The sequence below is a fragment of the Zalophus californianus genome, chromosome 12 (assembly GCF_009762305.2).
Source record: "Zalophus californianus isolate mZalCal1 chromosome 12, mZalCal1.pri.v2, whole genome shotgun sequence".
In the NCBI taxonomy this organism is placed as follows: domain Eukaryota; kingdom Metazoa; phylum Chordata; class Mammalia; order Carnivora; family Otariidae; genus Zalophus; species Zalophus californianus.
In genome coordinates, this window is record NC_045606.1 from 23180689 (window position 1) to 23199426 (window position 18738).

Below are 18738 nucleotides of genomic sequence, written 5' to 3' on the forward strand. Positions count from 1 at the left end.
GAAGGGGGAAGATGAGAGGGACGGCTGGGCAGAGGTAGGAGAGCTTGGGTGAGGTTGTGCTGTCCCTTGAATGACACTCAAGGCTGTGGCCCCGCAGCAGAGGAGAGCTGTGGTGGCGGCGGCGGCGGCGGCAGCGGCAGCGGCGGCGGCAGCCTGAGCGAGCAGTAGCCGAGCGGGTGAGCGAGTGGGGTGGGGGTGGGGAAGGAGGGTAGGGATGCCGGGGGCCACCCCTGCGTGGTGCGAGTGGGAGCGCGCGCGCGCCTGGGTGTGTGTTGTTAGCTGATATCCATGGTAGCTGCAGTGGCAGCGGCAGGGTCCGTGTGTGTGTGTGAGTGTGTGTACTAGTTGTACTGTACTGGCAGGAGGGGAGGGGGCAGAGGAGGAGGGAGCAAGCTGGAGGGGGAGGAGGGCCGCGCGCGCGCGCCGGGTGGGGAGCCGCTTCGCCACTGTCTCCGCTCCCTCCCTCCGCAGCTTGACCCGGTAGTGAAGGCGGAGAGAGAGGCAGGCTGGGTCCGTCTGGCAGCCTACGAGAAGAGGCGGGAGCGGGAAAGGAGGGGAGCCGAGGCCCGGCGTGGGGAGGCCGGCAGGAAGGGCTTCGAGCCCTGTGCGGACCTTTTTTCAGCCTCCAAGCGGCCGCGCGGCGCGCTAGGCTGCCGCGCCGTGAGGACGCCCCGACTTCCTCCAGACTAGCGCTCGGCAGGAGCAGAAATAGCGAGACCTGGACTTGCGGCGCGCCCCCGTGACCGCGGCTTTGGCGGGAGCGCGGCGAGCCCCCTGGCGCGGGACCCTGCAGTGGGAAAGCCGAGCTGGTGGGACCCCGTGGACCTATGGGGGAGGCCTGGGCGCGGCGCCCCGGGTGGAGGCGGAGGAGACCTCTGTTGAGAGAGGCTTTGTCTCCTCACGTTTTCAGTCAAACTTGTGTCAGAGTTCTCAGAATTCCTCCTGAGAGGAGCGGAAAGTTAGGGAAGTGCAGTCTGGTTACCCAGACAGCGGGGAGGCAGAGCATCACTTTGCGGGGTGCAGGCCCAGCCCGCGCGTCGGCCCGGGATGGGAACTTCGCCGAGGGGAGGAGTTGTCTGGTGAAAGGCGATTCCAGGGAACGTAGGGGAAGGGGCTTCACTTACTTTTCCTTGTTAGGAGATGCTGAGCGCCCGGGCCCGTGGGGTGGGGCGGGAGAACGAACGGTTGCCTTGAGCAGCCTCCTGGGCGAAGTGCGCTGTTTCCCCCGGGGAACTGCGGCGGAGACGGCTGGCGCACGTCCTCGCCCAGGAAAGTCTCAGACTCGGGCTTGTACCTTAGGAAGAAACCTTAAGATGTCCTGGCCCGACACTTCGTGCTCCAGAGAAGGAAAAGACGGCTCGGAGCGAGCTTGAACACCGCGGCAGACCCCGGGCTGGAACTCAGCTCGCAGGCCCACCACCAAGGCTCCTTTCCCTTCACCAAGTTTGCAGCCAGGAGGAGAGGTGAGGACAGGGGCGCCAAGATGCCGGAGGGCTGCCGATTTTCACTAGAGCGCTAATTTTGTGTAAGATGTTAGGAGTGACTTTTTTAAAAATTCCTGTAACTGAATTTCATTTGCTTTATTTCAAAATGATACGTTTGAGAAAGAAAAAAAAAGAAAAGTCGCACACCCACTCTTCTCTTTAAAAGCAAAGCTTGAAAAGCCCTGAGCAGTTAAGATTTTCAGTGTCTGAGATGAAGAGAGTGTGGGAGGCAAGTACAGTTAGAAACGTGTAGCCCACCCAAACAGAAAGACCAGATTTGAATTCAGGCTCTGCTGCTTACCAAGAGTGTGATAATGAGTTAATTGCTTGACCTTTGTGAGCTTCAGTTTCCTTATTTGTTAAACAGGGTTGAAAGTACTAATTTGATAGGACCGTGTGAGGCTGAATCAGGTAATGCACGCGAAGTGCTTGCCTGGCACAGGTGGGTAGGCGCTCAAAATAGTAATTTCCTTCCTCTTTTCCTCTCAAGTATAGCTCACTATTTGGGGAAGAGGGGGATCAAATTTAGTCAGAACTAGAAGAGATCTTAAACCTGAATTATTTAAACATGTGTCTTTTTTTTTTTTTTCCCTTGAGAAGATGGATCCCCACTGAGTTGGCTCCCGCTGATGAAGATTATTCAGTGAGCCAGGGGCAGTGCCAGGATCTGAAACCAGAACTGAAGGCAATGCCCAGGAAGGGGAAAGGCTTTTTGGCACATAGCCCAGGTTCACCCAAACAAGTTGGGTTTTAGCATTATGAGATACAGAACTACATGGAAATTAAAAATGAGAACTGAATATGTATTTTCAAACACCAGTTACAAACTGACACGAGCGGGTAAATACTAATATATATCAAGTTCTAGCCACGTGCCAGATGTTGTACTATAGGCTTTACAGTTGTTTCTCCCAACATCTTAATAAAGTAGGTATTATTATCATCCTCTTTTACAGATAAGGAGACTGAGGCATACAGAGATTGACTTTTGCAGCGTTGCAAATTTAATCAGTGCTGAAGCTAATACTCAGACCCAAGTGTTTTGGCTTCAGACCTGGTGTCATTCACTGCATTGTACTCTCTTCATGCACTTAACCATGTGTCATTCCATTTTATTGTAGGGAAAATTAGGGAAAAAATGGAGTAGGAGTTTGGCATAAAAGCATTTCCCCCTCCAGATCTCAGCATAGTCATTGAGGTATGTGCCAACAGTTTAGTGCTTCTCAGCTCCTTATTCATCTTATTTGCCCTGAATTGTGATATTTAGAGCTGGAACCTGTAAACATTGCTTTGTTCTCAGTTGGCCCAATGTTAGGACTTGTCAGTAGAAGGTGCTGGAGGAACACTGCATAAAAAGAGAGGCCTCTTCTCCGTACCAGTGCTTTTCTTCTTGCTCCGATAGTGTGGTCAGTGAGTGGCTTTCTGGCCAGTGATGTGTAAGAGACCAGTGTTTGACTACCTTTCAGTGACTTTGGCTGGTTCCCCAGTGTGTGGCTTTCTAATAAGCCTTACTGGCATCCCAGTGGGTGGATTCCTAGCAAGTTTCACTGACACCCCAGCTGGTGATTTCCTCACCAGCCCAATCTGTGACACCTCAGCGAGTTTCATTTGCCATCAGTTGGGCCACAGCCACATTATCTCCAATAAGATCTGTCCCCCTGTCTTAGTAGCATAGGGGACAGGGATGGGGAGAATGGTTCTTCTAATCTATTGCCTAAGTTATTGGGTACTTTCCCACAGCCTGGGAGGTACTGGCTGCTCCCTAAACCACTACTCCTGTATTTGTTAGTGATCTCCTCTCTTAGTAGTCGCTCACCTTTTACTAGTTAATAATTCCTTATATTAGCATTTTCCTGTGTCAGTTATTGTGTTATTTCTGGCTCCTGCCTGGTTCTTGTCTTCTGTGTGTGTGAAGGGATCATGTAGAACCATCTGGGGACTTAGAAATTGGGATGCTGCCTCTAGCTATACAACTTGGACTAAGTCACTTAACCTCTCAGAATTTGTTCCCTCATCTGTAAAAAAAGGTGATAATATATATAACAAGGTTGTGTTAGTATCATTTAAAATTTGGATGCATTTTAAATGCACGAAAAAAATTTACATGTATTCTGAGGACTTGTTAGGTTGTTTCCTAACAAGGAGGTTGTTCGAGTAAGAAAACAGCATTTTCTGTCAGATGTATTGTCATCAATTAAATTGTTGGTTAGATGCCTTTGCTAACTTTTCAGGGACGAAAGCACATAATTGTGAGTCCCAAGTTGTTCAGGTTTCCAGCGCTATGAAAAACATGACTGAAATTATAATCATTTTAAAATGCTAGATTCAGACTAATTTGATTACTTTCTATTCTGGTATCCTTCACATTTGCTTCATTTCTTCTTGTCTTCTTTACCCTTTCTGGGTTTGATGCCTGTGTCAAGAAAGAATTATTTCATTGATGAGCACTCTGTGCAGAATATGGCACTAGATTTTGCATGCTATTAAAAAATAGTTTAGCAATCTTAAAAACTGAAGAAAGAAAAGCATTCTTATCACTTTTCACATTCTCTGGCACAGTGTAAATGCTCACCAGAATTCTACCTGATGACAGATATGTCCAGAGCGATAGTGTATAAAATTTCATTGTATGACTACCACCTTAATACGAATCTTTATCTTTAATACTAAATGATTATCTCTTTACACTCATACTAATGTCTTAAGGAAATGGAATGCAGAAGAGCACATATTGATGAAGAAAAGACAGAGTATGCTTAGCAGTGAGGCTGACGTTAAGAAAAGAAGTCAGATTCTTCAAGAGCTTGGAACGGTCTGAGAGGTGATATTGGTGATGATAATGGCAATGGACGATAAACTTGACCCACTCCATAGTTTGTCTGTGGCCATTCCTATTATTAAACCTCCTTTCACTTCGGCATCATTATTCACACACAAAAATGCTAATCCATATTTATAAGGTGGATTTATTTAGCATAATACTAAGCTTCTCAGACTTTTCTATCAAAATATCTCTAACAATGATATACTCACCCACCCCCAGCCAAGAATAATCTTATTTTTTAAGAGTAATCTTATTTGAAGTCTCTAGTTTTCATCTAAAAATTCATATGATTTTTCTACTCTGTAGTCAGTTCATATTTATATGGATATAAAATATGATTTTTTCCCCCAACTTTGCCTTAAAGATGTTCCAGGAGGATTATCTATGTTTATCTGCTCGTTTCTTGGCCCAGCCTGGTAACTGCATGGGTATCTACAGCTTAAGTACAGTGACTGAATATACAAGCCCAAGTTCTGGGGAGAGAATTTGGGCTTTAAAGATAAATATGAGGACACTTTGAAACCTTGGCTCTTCAGCCTTACCCAGCATTGTGCTAAAGGTGAGAATAGAAAAACACTGAACTCTGTTTTTGCAAAATCTCTTAGTAGGCAGAAAAGAGAGGAAAGATCACTGAAAAAGATTGTATTGCAAGGAGAGGATTGAATGATGAGAAATCAAGCTGCTTGAAGTTAGTGAGGGGAAAGTTTAGGGGCTGAGATGCCTCCAAACACTTGCACAGAACTGCACATTTCATTTGGTATCTTATCAAACTACATTATAGTGCTAATTCTCTTTACCTGAAAACCTCAAATGTTTTGATGACTTTAACTTTTAGATTTATATCAATTAAATTATATAGGAGGGCCAGAACTGTTTCACTGTGGTCTAGAATTAATGTTCATGATTGTGCTTCTGCATTTTGTAGAACCATTTTATTATGTTTTAGTATTGCTTATAATATTGGGATGGAATATATGGTCCAAAGTCTTCACAACTAAGGAACTTCCTTTCAGATGGCACTATCAGTTAGTCACCTAGCCCTTTGTAAAAGATCTGGGGACAGGCAAAATGTGACTACTTAAGTCTACGAGGGTATTAGATCATTTTAGTTGGTAGAAAGTTCTGAATGATATGACTTTGGTCCTTTCGCTCATTTTTGTATGAAGTTCCTGGACCATACAGGATATTCAAGGGCAGGGAAGAGAACTGCCAAAAACATTTAAATAATTGCTTCACTTTAACTAGAGTTCACAATGTGTGGAGCAATTTGACCAGCTCAATAAAAGAAAGCATGATAATGTTTTTTGTTGTTGTTCTGTGACTTTAAAGTCATTGTAATATTTTTTGTAAAGGATAATGGGTACTTTAGTAAGAACTCTTGATACTTTTGCTACCTATTCAACATAGGCACAAAACACAAAAGGCTAATATTGTATTTGGATCTGGAAATGTATACTTTTTTATGCAGTACTATGCAGGTATACTTAAATGTCAATATCTGAATTTATCTTTCTTAATGTTTTGCTTTTTACTTATTCTGTGCCTGTCAGTCTTTTATCATCAGTTCACATTCCACTAAACTCAAAAAGTTATTTTCATACCTTTTATACTTTAGGCCCTTCTTAACCAGATTTTTTTAAACACTTGAGAAATTCAAATACTTCAATTTCATGCCATCAAGTAGCTATGTGTGCCCCCCCTTTTTCTTATTTGAATGAGTAGTTCAATTGCTGTCACTTTATACTTTGTGATTCTCAATCTTTGAAAACCATCTTGCCATTTTTTCATGCATTCATCCTTATAGAAAACTCTATCTAAAAAACACTCTCTTACTTTCTAACTGCTGCTTTTTTTTTTGAAGTATTATTCCTTCTCTTTTCCAAATGGACATCTCAATTTATTCTTTTTCTTTATAGATCTCCGTAGATGTATCTTCAGCTTCCCATCAATTCCCTTCATAACTTTTAAAATAAACTTAAAATATCCTGCATGTATTTTTAATATGACGTCTACTGCCCAAATTCTAATCTTGCCTATTTTTTTTTATCATTTTTATTGTTAATTTAAAATACCAGCAGTTTCCACTGCAAGGAATAAGCACAAAGGGACAGTATTATCATGGACTCAGTTTTGTCGGTAGTGAACAATCTTTTTAGGTCTAAAGAAAGTGATGGAAAGAAATTCAACAAATTCTATTTTGAAATATTAAGGAACAGTCAGATGTGTTTTCTAGTCTTTGGAAAAAGATATTTCAAAAAATTCAAAGAAAACTTCATCATGTTTCCTCAGCCAGATTGCTGAGAAGCAAAAATGCTGATGAACAATTGGAGGCAATGAGAATGTAATTCTAATCATACTAATTTTAATAATTTTGAAGCCTCTCCAAATACTGCTCTGTGTGATGTAGTTTGCTTTTAACCCTTTTGAATGTCATGTATGTTTTTCAGTATATGATGAATACTAGTGATCTCATCCTGTACTCCTGCCCTGCCACAGATGCATATATACATATATCTTCCAAATATTACATAACATTTCATGTAATTTATAGATCCACTGAAGCCCAATCATTTGCTTGGATATGGAATTCTTTGAAAGTCCACCTAAATAAATCTCTTCAGTAGTTTTTTATTTATATATAATCAGCTGAAAGTAATCTTATCTACTGAACTCCTATGAAATGCTATCTGATCCATGACATTTCTTTCTGCCTTTCATTATAACATTAGATTTATCTCAGCCTCACTTCTGAGCTATAACTACTTTGAGAGCATGGCTTATGTTTGTATTCCTGACAGAAGTTGAATGAATAAAGGAGAATACAGTACTAGGGGAAAAAATGAAACACATAACTACAATGAATATGTGTGTATATATATATATATATATACATTATTTATCATGAAAATATCTATTATATTAAGCAAAGAATCAACTGATGCTAGTAAAGTAAACCCAGAATTTAAAAGTGTTATTTCAAAAGGTCAAGAACAGCAAGAAGTTTAGGAAGCTGTTACTGTTTTGAGGCAGTTGTCTCCCATTTTGGCTATGGAGAATATTTTTAAAAGTAAAAGAGGGAGTTTAAATTTCTTTAAGAGAAAATTTTAGTTCAAGATGGGTCATAGGATAATTGGAAAGCATTTAATTCTCTTAGACCATCTTAATCTAACTTACCTCAATTAAATTGTAGGGCAATAAAAGAATTCAGAGGTTTGGCAAGCCATTGTCTATAATCTCTGACAAAAAAGTGGACATTAGGGGAATCAGTAGAAAATCGGTAAAAAGCAAAGCTATCATGTGCTTCCCAAGAGAAGGATGTACTCCACAAACTATGGGCCACAAAAATTAGGACATCAAGAGAAAGAAAGGATAACATGAAGTTAGCATAGCTTCATAAAGAAGCCAAACACACATTTTTGTTTATAAAGCGTGACTTGTTTGTTGTGGATCAATGTTAGCTAAATCATTAAGCATTAATGCCTTCACCTCTTTTCTCATATCAGCAATGAATACTCAAAGCCTGGGTCTCCATCATCGGTGTAATATCTTCAAGTGATTTCAGTTTGCAAATGCTCTGTTAGCACATTCTCCACATCTGACTTTACCAGGACTGCACATAATAGAACTATTAACTTACCTCTCATAAGCACTCTCAATATCTCATGTGCTCATTCGATCAACTCCCATTGTTGCCTCATGTTAATTTGGTGGGATCGCTCTGGATCCTTTCGAAACATTGAAGCCTTTTCTTGAGTAATTCACTGACCCTAAAGCTGTGAGATATTTAAAGACCACTGTCACGATTTTAATATTTAAATGTGTAATGCAAATTTCATCAATATCTGTTTAATGCAAAATATACTTTGTGTCTGGGCGCCGGGCGCCTGAGTGGCTCAGTCGGTTAAGCGGCTGTCTTCAGCCCAGGTCATAATTCCACGGTCCTGGGATCGAGCCCCACATCGGGCTCCCTGCTGAGCGGGGAGCCTGCTTCCCCCTCTCCCTCTACCTGCCGCTCCCCCTGCTTGTATTCTCTCTCTCTAATAAAAATAAATAAATCTTTAAAAGAAAAAATATATATACTTTGTGTAAATAAAACTACATTATGAAAAAGTAAATATAAAAAGTATACATTTTAAAATTTTACGCAAATGTTTAATGAATTTCAGACTGTTATTTAAAGACAGTTATGAATATTTTACCTACAGTTAATATTGTGATATTGGTCAATTAGTTATATATGGTCTGGATTTCAATGAATTCCATCTAGTTTTGAGTCTTAATGAAAGAATTTGCATATTTTAAAGTCTTTTAGAGTATAAGACTGCCATTTTAATAAAATTTCAAAATTTTGAGAACATATTTTTATTACAATATAATTATGCTTCCTACTTTAGGCCATTTAAAAATTTTTATTTCTATTGTCAACAGTATCTTGATAGGAGACTAGAAATAAGGAAGTAATTCTTTCATTTAGTAGCAATAGTTTTTGGGTTTTTATTTTCTAAATCAGAATTGAAGAGGTAAAGGATTCCATGCACTTGGTAATTTCATTGGGTGACTGCAAGAGTTCAGGTACTCATTCAGATGTCTTGCAGACCACAAGAAGAATAAACATTGCATTTTCCTCTTAAAGGCCCCAAAATATTTTAAAGGATGTCAGTTTATATATAAACATTCCCTGAAGCTCCCACTTTAGCAGGAAGCTAAATAAAAGAAGTTTAAGTTTTCCCAATACTAATGGAGATTTACTTCCTTGTCCTTTTCTCTGAAGACAATTGTCTCTCCTCAAGGGTAGAAAGATTTGCATAGGATTCTAAGGGCTAGAAACACCTTTTCTGCTCTCTCCAAAATGTTTCAGTATGTTTTGTCATATTGCTTGACGATTTTATGTTAAAGATTTATCCTTTTGAGATAATAAAATACAAATATCTCTGAAAGGGTTTCTTCTACTTTAGTCCTTCATATGGCTACTAGTGAACAAAATGTGTTTATATGTTACAGGATAAAAGGAAGATTGCCAGCCAACAAATCCCTAGAGTCAATACTACATTATATGTTGCTTAGCAATGTCCATGATTTTCTCGGTCTAGTTTACAAATAAAGACATTAGAAATCAAGGGCAGGTGGGTATGTTATATGAAGTGAAATTGGCATTTATTTTGTGTTTCTAATCTTTCTATATTGACTTAAAAACAAAGGAAATGGCAGGTTAGTAGGTGCTGTGGTAGGGTGGCAATAATTTAGTTGGATGGCATAGAAAGATGTTTTCTAGGAGATAATTTTTGTTTTTTAAAAATTTATTTAATTTGAGAGAGAGCATGCACATGCATGCACTCAGTGTGGGGAGGGGCAGAGGGAGAGAATCTCAAGCAGACTTCCGTTTGAGCACAGAGCGATCTCATGACCCTGAGATTTGACATGAGCTGGTATCAAGAATCAGACACTCAACCAACTTAACCGACTGAGCCACGCAGGCACCCCCTCCTAGGAAATATTTTTAGGCCAGGACTTGAATGAGGTATAACATCTAGTTGTGAAAAAATCTGGGAAGGAATTTTCAGACAGAGAAAAAAGAAGTGTCTGGGACCTGAAGTAGTAAGGAACATGACATGTCAGAGACGAGGTAATTTTCATTTATATTATTTTATGCATTTGATTTTACTACCCCTTAGGTTAGTCTATATAAGGTCTTCCACATGTTGGACCCTGCTTGAATTTTAATTCTCCCCTGATCCTTTCTCACCATGCTCCATGCTAGTCGGTGCCTCTGTGATTTTGTAAAAGCTGTTTCTTCTGTTTAATAGCCTCTCATTTATTTATTCTTGGCTGATAAACTGACTCATCTCTTTAAACTGCACCTCAAGCATCCCCTCTTTTAGGAAGCTTTCTCTCATTCTCTCCTGCCCACCATCCATAGAGTTATTCAAGTAACTTGACTTGCGCACTTGAGACATGGCTTTGCGTTTACTGACTTACAGGTCTGTTTTTATCACTAGTGAGTTTCTTTAAGACAAAGACATTGTTATAATTCATCGCCTAGTACATATGGTTCACCATAGTAGTGCTGCTATATAGTAGTACATAATCCTAGTAGTATACAGTAGACAATAAATCATTGTTAAATAAATCAAGGGATATCTTCTTTTGTTATAACTTAACTAATGTGACATTTGTCTTCAGAGAAGTTTCCATGACATATTTATCCTAGTTAATAGCAATAAACTAACTCTTCACCACTATAGCTATATTCTATAGCCATTAAGATGTTCATGATTATTTCATTTCAAAACAAAAAAATGTTAAATGTAATCATTTATATTTAATGCAAACTACACTCACGGAAATATTCTGAAAAGATTAATTCCTGACATACAGTTTTCAATTCAATTTTTTGTTTAATATATTTATAATACATTTTCAGCCTATTTTTAAATATGTTGGCATTGAGAACTAGGTAATATTTAATAAAAATCATGATTTAATAGCATGTTCTATGTGGCTTGTTTGTTTCTTTTTAATTTAGAGTAGTAGAGTTATATTTGAGATCTTCATTACATTTTATTCACCAGAACTCAGTGTTCTTTCTTAACTTGGAACCTAAGGGCTTTTCCAATTCCTAAGTGCCTGGCAGAATGAGAATAGCTGGATGAGAACCTGGGAGGAGAAATTATGGGAGATGTAGCAAGAGAGGTGGGAGGAGGATATGGACATTTTGGCAGCACCAAACTTTAGGAGATGACAGAGGTATAGCATTAAAGTAACCATGCAGAATTAGAAATACATACTCAGAGCTTTCCCCGCCCCAGGAAGTTTCCAATATACTAACACTTACTTAGTGTCTAAAGAGGTGTCTGAGTGATTGGCATATGTTCTAGGCTTTATCCTAGTCAGGAAGAGGTTTCTACCCTGTAGGTTCTCCTTGAAGTCATTGGGGCTACAAATGTATGTTACAAATTTACTGAATGAACTAAGCTAATGAATAAATGTATAAGCCTTTAATATCAGTCCCCTTTTTATTTGTCTTTAAAGTTTATGTCAATAGGTACTCCTAGATTCTTATTTCAACTAATGGGATAGAATCTACTACTAAGTCTTTGTTTCGACGCTCAAATTATTTGCTTTGCCCTGGAGGAGCTCCTTCAGGATGGTTTGCTTATCCTTTTGACATGTGCTTTTGATTATTTGAACACTTTTTTGCTTCTTTATATAACAGAATATTCCAATTATATCTTGCTCTTTCTCTTCCTCAGCTCTGAAATTTGCCTTTCACCCCCAAGGAACCCTGTTCCTTTTAGTGAAGAATCATATTTAGAAACCAAGATATGATATTTGGGCTTATTTATTGCTATTGATGGGCCATTATTTCTAAGCCCTTTCAGTGGACAGAGCTAAGAAATGTATATAGAGATATTTCAAGTGTATTTATATGTAATATATTAATTATACTTTATATATTAAAATGATTTTATACTGATACTTCCAATTAACATTACAAGTCCCCTTTTCATAAAAAGAGATAACTCAAATCACTGGCTATTATGAACAAAACACTAGCATTTTGCATTTTTTTGTTTTTGTTTTTGTTGTTTTTTTTAAGATTTTATTTATTTGAGAGTGAGAGAGCACGAGTGGAGGGAAGAGCAGAAGGAGAGGGAGCAGACTCCCCACTGAGCCAGGAGCCTGATGCGGGGCTCAACCCCAGGACCCCAGGATCATGACCTGAGCCGAAGGCAGACACTTAACTGACTGAGCCACCCAGGTGCCCCAAAACACTAGCAGTTTTGAAGGGACAGTATTTGTTGCCTATATAAAGTGGGCCTGGAAAGTAATAATATTGATCTTATACAAAGCCCACTGAATTAGGTTTCGTTAATATTTAAACATAACGTATATTAGAATCTTAGATCGGCGGGGGACATTATCTAGAATTGTGATCTAGATGTTATACAGTAGACTCTTGCAGTGTTCTGGATCTGTGTTGGAAGAGAAAAATAAGATCAGGGGTCAAAAGCTTGTACTAAATCTTCACAACATTGTTAACCACATGGAGAAAGCACCGTATTACACCCAGAATCTTGAAATTAATGTATATTTATGAGAGGAGTATAAACAAACAAGGAAGTATTACAATGACACACTGACATAGTGACACTACCTACATAGGGAAAAACTAGTGTTTTCTCTTTGGATAAATACGGTGGCTACAGATACAATACTAGCCATTCCACTTAGCAGTAGCTTGACTATTACTGGATTACCAACTCTAATAACTTGTTCAGAGATGAAGAGGGGGAGCTGTGAACATCTAAACACTGAGAATTTGCATCATAAAAGCCCTAGGACTAGTATTCTAGTTCTAACAGAGTTCTCTTCCCAACATATCTTGGAGAACGTTAATCCAGTGGTCTGTATCTCCCTTACTAGGCTGAAAACGAGAGCTTCTCTACTTGTTTTACTAATCCCAAAGATTAATTCAGTAGAAGTCCATGCATATTTTTACTGGTTCCTTTGCTTTATCTAGAAAAATAAAATGTAAAAAATAGTTTGACAGTTTAAAATTTGTTTTATGTAGTATAGTAAAACAAAGATTCCCATTTTAATACCACATCATATATGCACTTGCTAAGTATTGCATTGCAATAATTTAATGACCTGAAAATAATGTAAATATATGTGTGTGTGTGTGTGTGTGTGTGTGTGTGTGTGTGTGTGTGTGTATTCATGTAATGCTCTTTTTAACTTCAGAAATCATTTTTTAAAAGTGAATACTTGAGGGGCACCTAGGTGGCTCAGTCAGTTAAGCATCTGACTCTTGATCTCAGCTCAGGTCTTGATCTCAGCGTCATTGAGTTCAAGCCCCACATTGATCTCCACACGCAGCAGGGCACCTACTTAAAAAAAAAAGGTGAAGACCTAAAGAAGCCACCACTGTAATTAAAAAAAAATTCTTTTGACCAGTGTTAGAAGGCAAAATTAATTAACAATGAATAAGGAGTTATTATGTGATATATATCATATGTTTTGCATTTTATTTAATTATCAAAACAATATATTTGCTAGACTGTTATCCCCATTTTATGGAAGAAGAAACAGATTACATACTTTATTGAACTTGGTCAACTTCTTATAACTAATATATTATGGAGTATTTAAAGCCACATATTGTTGACTCTAGACCCTGTACTTTCTTGAATGCATCATGTAAAGCTTTGCACTGTCCCTGGCCAAAAACAACTTTTGTTAGGTTGATTCTTTGCTTTTTGATCTGTAAAGGAAGTATGTTGGCCTATTTTAGTGATCTCCATGTTTTTAATAAGCAATAAATAATGTTCACTATACATACAGTTTTTTTTTCTGGTCTATATTCATTATTGCAAAACAACTATGACTCAGTGATGCTTTGAACTTAATTTCAGTTTTATTAATTAACACATCTGTATACATATGAAAACTACCAGTTGTGACAACAGAATAGAGAGCTTTGTTTTGAAAAGTAATTTATAACTGAAAATTGACCACAGATAAATTGTGAAGGTGGGGGCCACACATGGGGTAAAAGTTGGCCTGGAGTCATTTTTTTTCTTTCTTTTTTAAAACAGTTTAATGTAGCCATTAAACTTTTTTGTTGAAGTATAATTAACATACCGTGTTCTGTTCATTTCAGGTGTACTATATAATGATTCAGATGTTCTGTACATTACTCAGTGCTCATCACGATAAGTGTACACTTAATACCCCTTATCTATTTCACCCATCCCCGCCATCCACCTCCCCTCTAGTAACTACCAGTTTGTTCTTGTATTTAAGAGTTTGGTTTTTTGAGGTGCCTGGGTGGCTTAGTTGGTTAAGCGTCTGCCTTCAGCTCAGGTCCTGATCCTGGCATCCTGGGATCAGTCCCTGAGTCGGCTCCCTGCTCCCTGGGGAGCCTGCTTCTCCTTCTCCCTCTGCTGCTTCCCCCTGCCTGTGTGCTCTCTCTCTCTCTCTCTGTCAAATAAAATCTTAAAAAAAAAAGTTTGGTTTTTTGTTTGTTTATGATTTGCCAATTCTATATGTTACTTAGTGCTCATCACAATACATGTACTCAATACCCTTTATCTATTTCACCCATTTCCTACCCCACCTCTGGTAACCACCAGTTTTTACCTATATTTAAGAGTCTGGCTTTTTTTGAGGGGGGGGGTCTTTTTTTTCTTTGTTCATTTGTTTTGTTTCTTAAATTCCACCTATAAGTGAAATTGTATGGTATTTGTCTTCCTCTCTCTGATATATTTCACTTAGCATTATATCCTCTAGGTCCATCCACATTGTTGTAAATGGCAAGATCTCACTTTTTTTTTTTATGGCTGAATGATACTCGTTTATATATATACACCACATTTTCTTTATCCATTCAGGTATGAATGGACACTTGGGTTGTTTCCATATCTTGGCTATTATAAATAATGCTGCAATAATCATAAGGGTGCCTGGAGTCATCTTAAATGAGCTTTATCCAAAAGGACTGCCTAATAAGCAATAGGATCCCAAAAGAGAGTCTATGAAGAGATGGACCTGCTGAGAAGCAAATCACAGTGAATTGTAGGTGAGAGATGCCTACCAATGAATGGAGAGAGAAGTAAATGCTCTGAGGAATCCTGTAAGGAACTGAAATACCCTGCAAGGGAAAAAACCAAGAGTCAGCTTTGACACCTGCCAAACCAGACAGCAATGATGGCAAATCATGAAAGTACCAGCAGGCAGGAGCTTTCCTGTGCCCTTAACTCTATCTACCATCTTGAACCCTGGTGTGATCAGAAACAGTGCAAGTTAGCAATTGAAGAGAGAAAGAAAGACAAGTTGGGAAAATAGAAGAATATCTATCCAAGCTGTACTGTATACCACAGGCCTGCCTTCTGTTGCATGGCTGATTAGGTGAGTGCAAAAGCTTTAATTTTAAATGAAGCTTGTAGTTTTTATTATACTCTGGCTGTACCTATCACTTTCTGAATTGAAATAGTTTAAGTAACTAAAGTACCAGAGGGATTTTTATTATTTAAGATAGCTATGGACACCAACCAAGATTTTATCCAGGGGAAGGAGAAGAATTACCCTATGGAGCACACTTTAATGGACATTGTGAGAGAAAAAGTTATTTAATGATTTCATTTGTCAGTTCTGTTCCTTCAGAATATCATTGTAGATTTATATATCCATGTATCATATATCAAAAAATACACATTTATCTTTATATGTGCATGTATCAGATGGAGCTCATTGCCTTTTGCAGATTTTGTTTTTTAAAAATTCTTACTTGATTATTCTCTTAATTGCATTTCTCTATATTCTTTCTAAATTTTTTAGCTATAAATGAAGGGTCAAGTTTTTATATGCAACATTCTATGTTTTTCTTTATAGTTGGAGAAAATCATATCTAAACACCATGTGCACATGATATGTGACACCCTATCATATTTGCATGTGAATGTTTATAAAGTACAAATCATCTCAAATCCCAGGATCAGAATTAGATTTGAAAAAAAATGTATTCAATAAGATGTGTAAGATGAGATAGAATTAATTCTAACTGAATTCACAGAGGATTTGAAATTAGATGTAAATCTGTAATATCGTATTACATTAAGTATAAGTGTTTGATTTGCATTCAGAAAAATGTACTATGTTCACTTCTGAGAACCATTTAGACAGAACATTAGAACAGATATTCTATCTTTTTCTCTTTTCCCCTTGTCACTTAAATGTTATTGAAAAATCTGTCCAACCTGATTACCAATACTAAAGACTGGTTTTGAGAAATCCAGAGAAACTAAGATTCATATTTTAGTCAAAGAATACAGTAAGAAGTATTTTTGTAAGTGTCAAAAAATGTTTCTTAAGATGTAACAATTTTAATACCTTAATAACTAATCTAACAAATACTGAATTTTACTTATTAAGGCTAGAAAAGATATACAAAACATAAGAATTTTTTTTTTAAACATAAGAATTTCTTGAATAAATGTTCCACATTTAGCTTAAAGAATTCATTTAGGACTTGGTATTCCACTGTCAGTATGTGGACATTAAAGAAATGTTATTTGAAACTGATAATGGTAATTAACTTAGAAAATCTTTAGAATTTGGATTTAGGTCCTATGATTCAGAATTTAGATGTTGTCCAAAGGAGATTCGTATTGGACCCTAAAACTACCATTTAATTAGGTGTATTTAAAAAAAAGAAAATTCTAGCATAAAAAGCTGTTAATGTCCTATATGACCTCATTCTTACTACTATGATGTAGGTAATAAAGTTTATAAAACGTGTATTTATATTTCATTACTAACCATGGCTATTCATAAAAAAATAAAACACCAAAATATAACAAAAATGAATAGTATTAATGCTTAGTATTACTCTGAAAATTGAGACTTTAACAATACTGGTTGTGATTATATAGCACTCTGAATTCCGTGAATCCTTTGACAGTCCTAATTTCCTACCTAAGAGCTATTCTCCAGTTCTCCCTTACTGACAGAACCCCTTTTTGTTCAGGTTGGCAGTGTTCCCAGATAAAATACTCACCTTCTCAGACTCTGTTGCAGCCAAGAGTAGCAATGTAATAAAAGTACAGGCAATGAGATAGAAGTATATTTCTGCTAAGAGACTTCTGGCATTATTTTTGTTTTTCTAATACAAACATTCTTTTTGTCCCTTTCTCTTTCTCCAGCCTACAGCACAACTGAAGAGGCAGAAGCCATCCTGCCTCTATGATTAGACAAGCATGAAGATAAAAGCTTCCCTGTGAGGATAATGGGACAAAGTGAAAGAAGGGGCCTAGACTCCCTTCCTTTAGACTTCTTGTTATCTGAGGAAAATAAAATGCTATTACAAGTTTAAGCACAGAGATGGGCTTCTATTTCGTGCATATCAATACATCACAATTCATATAATGTCCATTAATTGGCAAAAGTATCCATTTTAAAGGATTACTATGAGAGACTAACAGATACCTAACCACAATTAAATCTCAGAAAAATTAGTTTTTTAACCCATCGTGTTTTTGAAATTGATCTCTCACAGTCAGTTATCAAACTCTTAAATACGTTTGAACATTGCTATGCATTGTTACAGTGAATCCTGTTATTTTCTAGGTGTATTGTGTGTTTGCCCACATGCACATGTGTGTGTATTTACATATACTCAAGGAGCCTGAAGGAACCATGATTTTATAGGCCACTCAATGCCCAAACTCATATCTCTAACTCATTCTTTTTTTTTTAAGATTTTATGTATTTTGGGGGGCGCCTGGGTGGCTCAGTCATTAAGCATCTGCCTTTGGCTCAGGTCATGATCCCAGAGTCCTGGGATGGAGCCCTGCCTTGGGCTCTCTGCTCCACGGGAAGCCTGCTTCTCCCTTTCCCACTCCCCCTGCTTGTGTTCCCTTTCCCGCTGTCTCTTTCTCTGTCAAATAAATAAGTAAAATCTTTAAAAAAAAAAAAAAGATTTTATGTATTTTTTGAGTGGGGGAAGGGGCAGATGCAGAGGAGAGAGAGAATCTCAGACTCACATTGAGCATGGAGCCTGATGTGGAGTTTGATCTCATGACCCTGAGATCATGACCTGAGCCAAAAACAGGAGTCAGATACTTAACTGACTGAACCACCCCAATGCTCCTCTCTAATTTATTCTTTAAACCTTTCCATTCAATATCCACTTCCTTAGGGAATAAATCCTAATGTAACCCATTAAAAATGATTTAATGATATATTTATCTTCAACTTACCATTGGAGGCTTCTGGTGTGTGTGTGTGTTGTCCCATTTACTTTATTTGTATACCTACTTTCTTGAGGGTTTTTATCACAAATGGATGCTAAATTTTGTCAAATGCCTTTTCTATATTGAGAAAGCCATGTGATTTTAATCATTTCATTGATGTGGTGTATCACACTGATTGATTGGTGAATGTTGAACCATCTTTACATCCCTGGAATAAATCCCATTCAATATGGCATATCATCCTTTTAATGTATTGTTGGATTCAGCTTGCTAATATTTCATTGAGGATTTTTGTATCTATAATCATCAATAATACTAGCCTGTAATTTTTTTTTGTGGTGTCCTTGTCTGGTTTTGGTATCAGGGTAATGCTGGCTTCATGAAATGAGTTTGGAAATGTTCCCTCCTCTTTGATTTTTTTTTTTTTTTGGAAGAGTTTAAGAAAGATTGGTATTAATTCTTTAAATCTTCAGTAGGAAAAAACAAAAAAGTCTTACATAGAATTCACCAGTGAAGCCATTTGGTATGGACTTTTGTTTGTTGGGAGGTTTTTGACAACTGATTCAGTCAACCTCCTTAATTATTCTTATGTTCAGATGCTTTATTTCTCCATTATTCAGTCTAGGTAGGCTGTATATTTCTAGGAATTTATCCATATCTCATATGTTCAATTTGT

At 37.8% G+C, this 18738-nt stretch overlaps 1 long non-coding RNA gene across 1 annotated transcript; it reads left to right on the forward strand.

Annotated features, from left to right (window-relative positions):
* Window positions 1–496: 496 nt before the first annotated feature.
* On the forward strand, window positions 497–17585 carry LOC113911196. The gene is made up of 4 exons (XR_003516397.1): window positions 497–809; window positions 1300–1463; window positions 14703–15219; window positions 17013–17585. It is a non-coding gene; the product is annotated as an uncharacterized LOC113911196 (long non-coding RNA).
* The last annotated feature ends 1153 nt before the right edge of the window (window positions 17586–18738 follow it).